We start from the raw sequence: 6,960 nt of genomic DNA on the forward strand, positions 1-6,960 counted from the left end.
TCTCTTTAATATTCGTGCCACAAAATATCGAATGGTCCGAATCTGCACTCACAATTTGAATTACTTTATGGATCCGAATTACTAAGGGGTCAAAGTGGGAGGGAAATGAAAATTGTCTGGGACATAAACCAAATTTCTGGAAATCAAATTTCTAGAGATCAATCATTAACAGAGCAATTTTATGGAATGGAATTATATATGATTGGAATTATATATGGTATAATTTTATGGAATGGAATAATATATGATTGGAATTATATATGGTATAATCGTTAATAGAGCAATTTTTAGTTATTGTTGCAATTAATTGAATATGATTGGAATTATATATGGTGTAATTTGTAATTGTTTTTTAATTATGGAATGAAATTAATTTCATTTGAAAACTTTATATGGTTTAATTTACGTAAGAATTGAAAGTTATACATTATATGATTTGGTTAGATATTTAGTATTTTTTTAGTGAACCGTGGCATCATTAAAGAATGAGTTATATTTTTGTGAACAAATTTTATTTATTTGGAACAAATTATAACGAAATTAATTAAATTAATGTGGTAATAAATGGAAGAACATGTTTTGTGAATTACTGAATGATTTGTAAAAAAAATTACACAGCATACCATGCTTGTTACACAAATAACTCACACCCTTCAAGTATCAACATAGAACATGAACTCTTGTAATGTGAGTTAATGAAGACCCATAAGTATACATTGTCCAACGGTCGATCGGAACCGTTCAAATTGAAGAATATCATATTCATTTCGTTGTAGTGAAGTTTGATGAAATTTTATGTTCATTTACTAATCTATCAAGCTAACGGAATATACAAACATCGTAGGGCTATAAATACTTCGCATTGGATCGAAGCCTCCACATATCGAAACTTCAAATTTTTTTTGTTGGTTACGTTCAATGTTTTCTCTTGATCATTTAAAAAACTAATTTGAAATTATTTAATTGCAGATCCACCATTGATTGATCATACAAAAATGAACGGTCCATAATTATTGGCTCAATTTTAAATGGCAAATACTGATGAAATTATATGAAATTCATAATTACAAGCATTATCTGGTCAAAGGATATGTATAAATGCCGAATTGATTTTTTTAGGAATTTATTCATATTATTTTCTGTACAATAATCATTAATTTCATAACAGATATGAGCCATCTGATGCCTGTCAGACCGAGCCACACAAATAGTTGTATGGCCTTGCCTCACTTTTTTTCTCTCATTTGCTCTCTCTTCCAAGTGGATCCCACCCCAATAAAATATATTTCATCTCTTTCCCTTCATTTCCTTCATGGAGAAGACTAACCCGCTCCATTCACAATTTTGGTCCAAAACTTCCAAAATTTCCAAACCAATTTTTTTCATTTCGCTCCAAAACTCTAATTTTCATTTCCCTCTAAAACTCATGTACTTTCAGTAACTTCCCTCTACATTTTCCCTCCACATTTTTGGCAGCCGCCAAACAATTTTTTATGGTGTTATCGACGATTAGTGTTATTTCTACTGTCATTCTATTGAGAGACCGTCGAGAGGGGCAATCAGATTCGGTGCTAGTGTGTCGCTACGATTAGTGTTATTTCTATTGTCTCTCCACACCAACGATTGCGTAGTGATCTCCAATCAGTTTAAACGGGTGTCTTTGGACTCTTCAATGTTCTTTCCAAATTGTAAGACTAACTTTGTATCATAACTAATTTTTGTGATAAGAACTGACTTCAAGTCATAACTTCAACATTGTTAAAGGTACTTGATGAATTGTGATTAGAAACTGACTACATGTACCTTGCGTGAAAGGTGTTTGATGAATTGTCTGACTAACGCAAAGTTATTAGTTCAGATTTTTGTTTGTCATATTGATTATTGTACTCTATTCCAACATGTCTTTCATCAATTAATTAAAGATAAGAATAGTTACAATAAAGATTTGCAATTAAATAGGTTTTGGAATCTTTTTTATCTTGCCATGCATACAAGGTTTTTGTTAAAATGCCTGCACATATAAGGTTACAACTAACTACCTTTTCATTCCACAGCTAATGGTGACAGCTTTACAAAGCGACATTAGGAAATTATTTATTGATTTTTTAACCTTTTGTGCCAGTGACTACAAATCCAAAAAAAAGTATGATTTATTTTTTATCTTCTCTAATTTAAGTAACTATTTTCAATTCGCAGCTCACCAATTGGAACCATGATTGATCACTGATGGGTTAGTTTACTGCTTATCAAGGTCGGCAATCGATTTAGAGATGGGACTCGGGAGGGAAGTTCACAAAACTCTAAATTCTTTGACAAATAGATCTTTCACAAATATCATTTCCATATCATGAGTTGGATTTGGTTCTGCCTATGTTTTACAAAATAAATCATGAGTATTCCTTCATCCACTATCCAATCTTCGGATATGTTTTAGAAAAAAACAAACAATTTCTTTGTTGATTGCAGGGCATTTTAAGAAAATAGGCAATAAGATATAGTTATTTATATCTTTTAAAAAAAAATTCAAGAATAAATAACTAATACATTTGCATCTATGCTACTGGATTGAGTGTGAGACTCATATTAAGTTCATATCAATGCATAGCGCAAAAGCAACATGTACTATGGGTTAGTTTGTAGTCTCCTTGATGCTCAATTTGATGATTTTATCACAAAAATGTATGCACAACTTACCCAAAGACCTTCATACAACCTTTGTGCATGTTTTCTTATTTTTTGCAATATTTTTAACAATTTATTTCATCACTTTTCAGTTTGTGAGGTGCAGTTTGGATCATTCTGACATGTTGTTTTGTTATTTTTGTGTAGAACAAACCATAGATCCAAATTAGATATTCTTTGTTTCTAAAATTTCAGGAAGTCATGATCTACACCCACTATTAATTTCAACTCATTGTATTGCCTAGAGCTATGCCAAACTTAAGTTTTTCTCAAGATCAGTTCTGTACCAGATTTTATTTTCTGACAAACAGTTTTGCATAATTTGTACAAGACAAAATACAGCTCCAAATTGAGTGTTCCTGGTACCAAAATTCTCAGGATATTAAGATCTTTCACCATGATTTATTTAACATTTTTATGGATTTTGTAACTGAGTTGAATTTGGGGTTTCTGTATAGGGAAGTTCTGCAACAGCAGCACTATTGTACCTGTTTTTGCATTTTCAGAAGCTAAACTTTAAGAATTCATTATAAATCGTAGAAAATTTCAAAAATGGAAAAATTTGTTTCTGTTATAAGACAATAATCATCTTGTATTTTTTTTTGAAAATGTTGTACCAGTAATTACAAATTTTCGTTTAACTCTTATAAGAATTGTCTACTTTCAAGTTGAAGATATCAATATAATTATTTGTTTAATTTATTAATTTATTTTACATGGATAGGTGGATGTTACAATCTCGTCAGAAGATAGTTCTTGTATTGAAGTGATATTGAACAAATTATTATGAATATATATCTGTTATTTTGTGCTCTTGAATATTTATGTTGCCCATGTATAGGTATATATTTAGAATAATATTCCATGGTGATGAGAAAAAAGAAAAATTTAATGAGTGTTTGTTCTAACTTCCAAAATTTAAGTTATCAAAGTATTGAATTCTTATAAACTAATATTATTCATGTTGTTGTGATTTATAATAAAAATTTTCATTGAAAATAAACAGAAACAAATCTGTCTCCAGGAACTAAACAGTTGCAAGGGTAGTCTCATGCAATTGCATGAGAAAATAATATAAACAGGAGCTTCATTAAAATATAATATAAACAAGGGGATAAAATATTTGCATGGGCATGGGGTTAAGTAGTTGCAAGGCCGGTTAATAAAATATAATATCCACCATGTATTTGAGTAGTTGCATGGGCAAGGGGTTCAGTTGTTGCAAGGACCTCCAATTAATTATAATATATGATTTCCAAAACGTAATTGCAAGAGTAGGTAGAAAACAGTTGCATGGTTGCACATCACACATTTGCATGCGATAGGTGTTGCAAGGGACTACCCTTGCAACAAGTTTGAGGAATCCAGAAATGTCATTTCTGTTGCAAGGGCCATCCTTACCTTGCAACAAACTAGACCTACGCATGCAATAAACCCAGATTCTAGTAGTGTCTGCATGCAAAAAGAAGTACAAATCAGCAATATTATAAGTTCTTTTAAAATGTTAATGACAAAAACATTCTTTTGTAAGTTCTATCATACCTGGACAAAGTCCACGTAGTCCATCCGCTAAAGACAATATCCAGATAAGATCAATATGACCTGCATACAGAAGCCAGCAAATTAGTCTAAACATTGTTGTTAGGCCAGGAATGTATTTTTACAAAAAAAAAAAAAAAAAAAAAAAAAAAAACTTAGTTCTAAATCTCAATTAATCATGGATTTTGAGGCTAATTTCGGTTCAAATTCAGGCTCAATCAAGACTAAATTATTACCAATTTGGAGCAACCAACAGTCCAACACCCTCGGGATAAAAGTAGTAAACGTTGCTAAAATCGTCAATTATGTAATTCCAGAAAACCATTTGATATTTTTAATATAATAAAGTACATATGAGAGAATTATATGAAGACATAAAAGCATAATTAAGCACCTCAAAGAGCCAATCAAAATGACAAACAGCATCAGCTGTCCCTTGAAACCACTTCATTCCATCCTCTCCTGGGGTTTGGGTGGCCACTAAAACCTGCCACATATCATTATATACTTCAATAAATGATACACTAATTTGTATTAGACATGGAAAATAGAGAGGTGTTCGGGTTTTGTCCGGACATAAATATATTTTGGGTCCAAGTAGGCTGCTTCAGCAGGAATTTGTTTCTGTTAATAATGTTCAGGTTCTTTGGAAGTACAAGTCACAAGTAAATGCATATGGGATGGAACCCTAAACCCTGAAGTCCAAGTCTAACCTCCATAAAGCCGTCCCAAAAGCCACATTGTTGCTGATGTTGAAGGTTTATGTAAGATGTCGATTCAACGATGCAGAGTTGAACTGGGTCAGAATATATACTTTGTTGAGCCCACTGTTGAGCCAGTACAAGCCACCTCCTATTGGCACCTGCCTCGTAAGAAGTAATAAGTGCCTCACAAAAAAAATTTGTAGGATACTTTGTTATATGTATAGTACAGTATTTCAATCTAAGGAAATTTACAACTTGTTTAGCCCTTATTTGAGTAAGGGGAAAAAAATGGGTCCCAACACCACTGCCTAGAATAACCGCTGCTACATTTTCTGGGTTCCTCGTAAAAGGCTGACTTGTTAAACAGAACCCAGAAACCTTAATCAAAAAACAAAAGGTACGATTAGGTACTAAGCAGGTAAAAAAAATACCAGAACAAAAAAAAGAAATGAAAAATTGCAAATAGTTTTTTCTATATTTTAAAATAACTTGGATAAAAATTCAGATCTGGACATAAACTCACCTCAGGGTATTTCATTGGTGGCAGTACCGGCTTAGGCAGACCTTCTGGAAAGAAAGGGTGCTCATCTGGGCTCTTGTATCTACCAACCTAACAAAGTTTAAAGTCATTAATTAAACACGACCTGTTAGAAAGTAAGGATTATTTTCTTTTCAAATAACAAAAAGAGTATATCATATTTGCAGATAGCACCCAACTATTTTCAAATGCTCTTCTTCTTTTTTCTTTTTTGTGTGGCCATTGCAGTCACAAACTGCAGTTCAACCTGAGACTAAGTTATTTAAACAGTGAGAAATTTGCACTTTAGATTGAAAAATTATGGCTTTTGCTTATAACTCGTGCATATAAATTTTGATTTCAGAAAACGATTTAACAAAAAGATCTATATCATTACACAGGGACAATCTTAGTATAATCGAAAGGGTGAGTAGCCACCCGCCCACCCCTATAGGAGTTGTTGTGCTTATTTTAATGGATGTCTAAATGATTTTTAATTATGATATATAAGAACCAACTGTTGATCAGAAGAATAGAAAATGGTTGGCTAAGCACCCTTTCGATATACATAAGATAGGAAGACTTGAAAAATACCCTCCTAACTGATAGTCGCATATAGAAATGAGGTGCTTAGCCACCATTTTCGATTCTTCCTATCATTTAGATATTCATTAAAATAAGCAGAACAACTCCTGCCATCGCAGGATATTTTTGTGCACTGACAAGACTGCTACAACCACATTCATAGCAAATATTAGTAAACAAAATGCATAAAACTTACATCACCACATTTCCTAGACCACCCATGCTAAAGCTTGAGCATTGTACACTTTGTGAAATTTGTTGAGTAATTTAGATCTATTAAGTTAATTAGTTAATGTTATAAGGACCTATTTGTAAGAGTGTATTAATATAAAGTGGAGCCTCTCCATGAGAGAAAGTGAACCCTAATTTTATTCAAAACTACATGGTATCAGAGCCTCTCAGAGGCGGCTATTCTGTCGATGGCGATCAGACTCCACTAGCGAATCTAACCACTTCGACTATTTCGTTCGCTTCAGTGTTTTTTATCGCTCTAGCGACTCCGCTCTGATTTTTAGTCTATGCTTGGGCGCTAATAGTTGGTAGCGAAGTTGTTTGGCGTTTTCTCCATCTCTCCACCTATTCCTTCGCTGGTGACTCTTTTTTTGTTTTTTTCTAATTTGTTTGTACGGATCTGGTGAAGTAAAAAAGGCATTAGTTTTTTGTCATGTGCTGGTGACTTTCTCAAAGTTATTCCTTTCTTTTGTTCGTTTCTATTAGTATGTGCTGGTGAAGTAAAAAAAAAAAAAGGAAAAGGACAGATTTTTTTTTTAGATGTGCATAAACCTAGGGTCATATAGATAGATGGAGAAAGCTGTGATCGCGTGTAGGTGCACGGCTTGTAGTTGAGTTGTGTTTGATCTCGTTCCTTTGTTGGGTTTGGGCAGTCAATTGTGAAGATGGAAACACCTGTAACTAGTCAGGAACTGAAAGAGA

The 6,960-nt window shown here is 32.8% G+C and overlaps 1 long non-coding RNA gene across 1 annotated transcript; it reads right to left on the reverse strand.

The window, feature by feature from the left end:
- Positions 1–5,119: 5,119 nt before the first annotated feature.
- On the reverse strand, positions 5,120–6,284 carry LOC144552424 (uncharacterized). The gene is made up of 3 exons (XR_013511128.1): positions 6,229–6,284; positions 5,449–5,535; positions 5,120–5,303 (listed from the first exon to the last, which is right to left on the reverse strand). It is a non-coding gene; the product is annotated as an uncharacterized LOC144552424 (long non-coding RNA).
- Positions 6,285–6,960: the final 676 nt, after the last annotated feature.

The sequence above is a fragment of the Carex rostrata genome, chromosome 4, assembly GCF_964058835.1.
Source record: "Carex rostrata chromosome 4, lpCarRost1.2, whole genome shotgun sequence".
NCBI lineage: Eukaryota > Viridiplantae > Streptophyta > Magnoliopsida > Poales > Cyperaceae > Carex > Carex rostrata.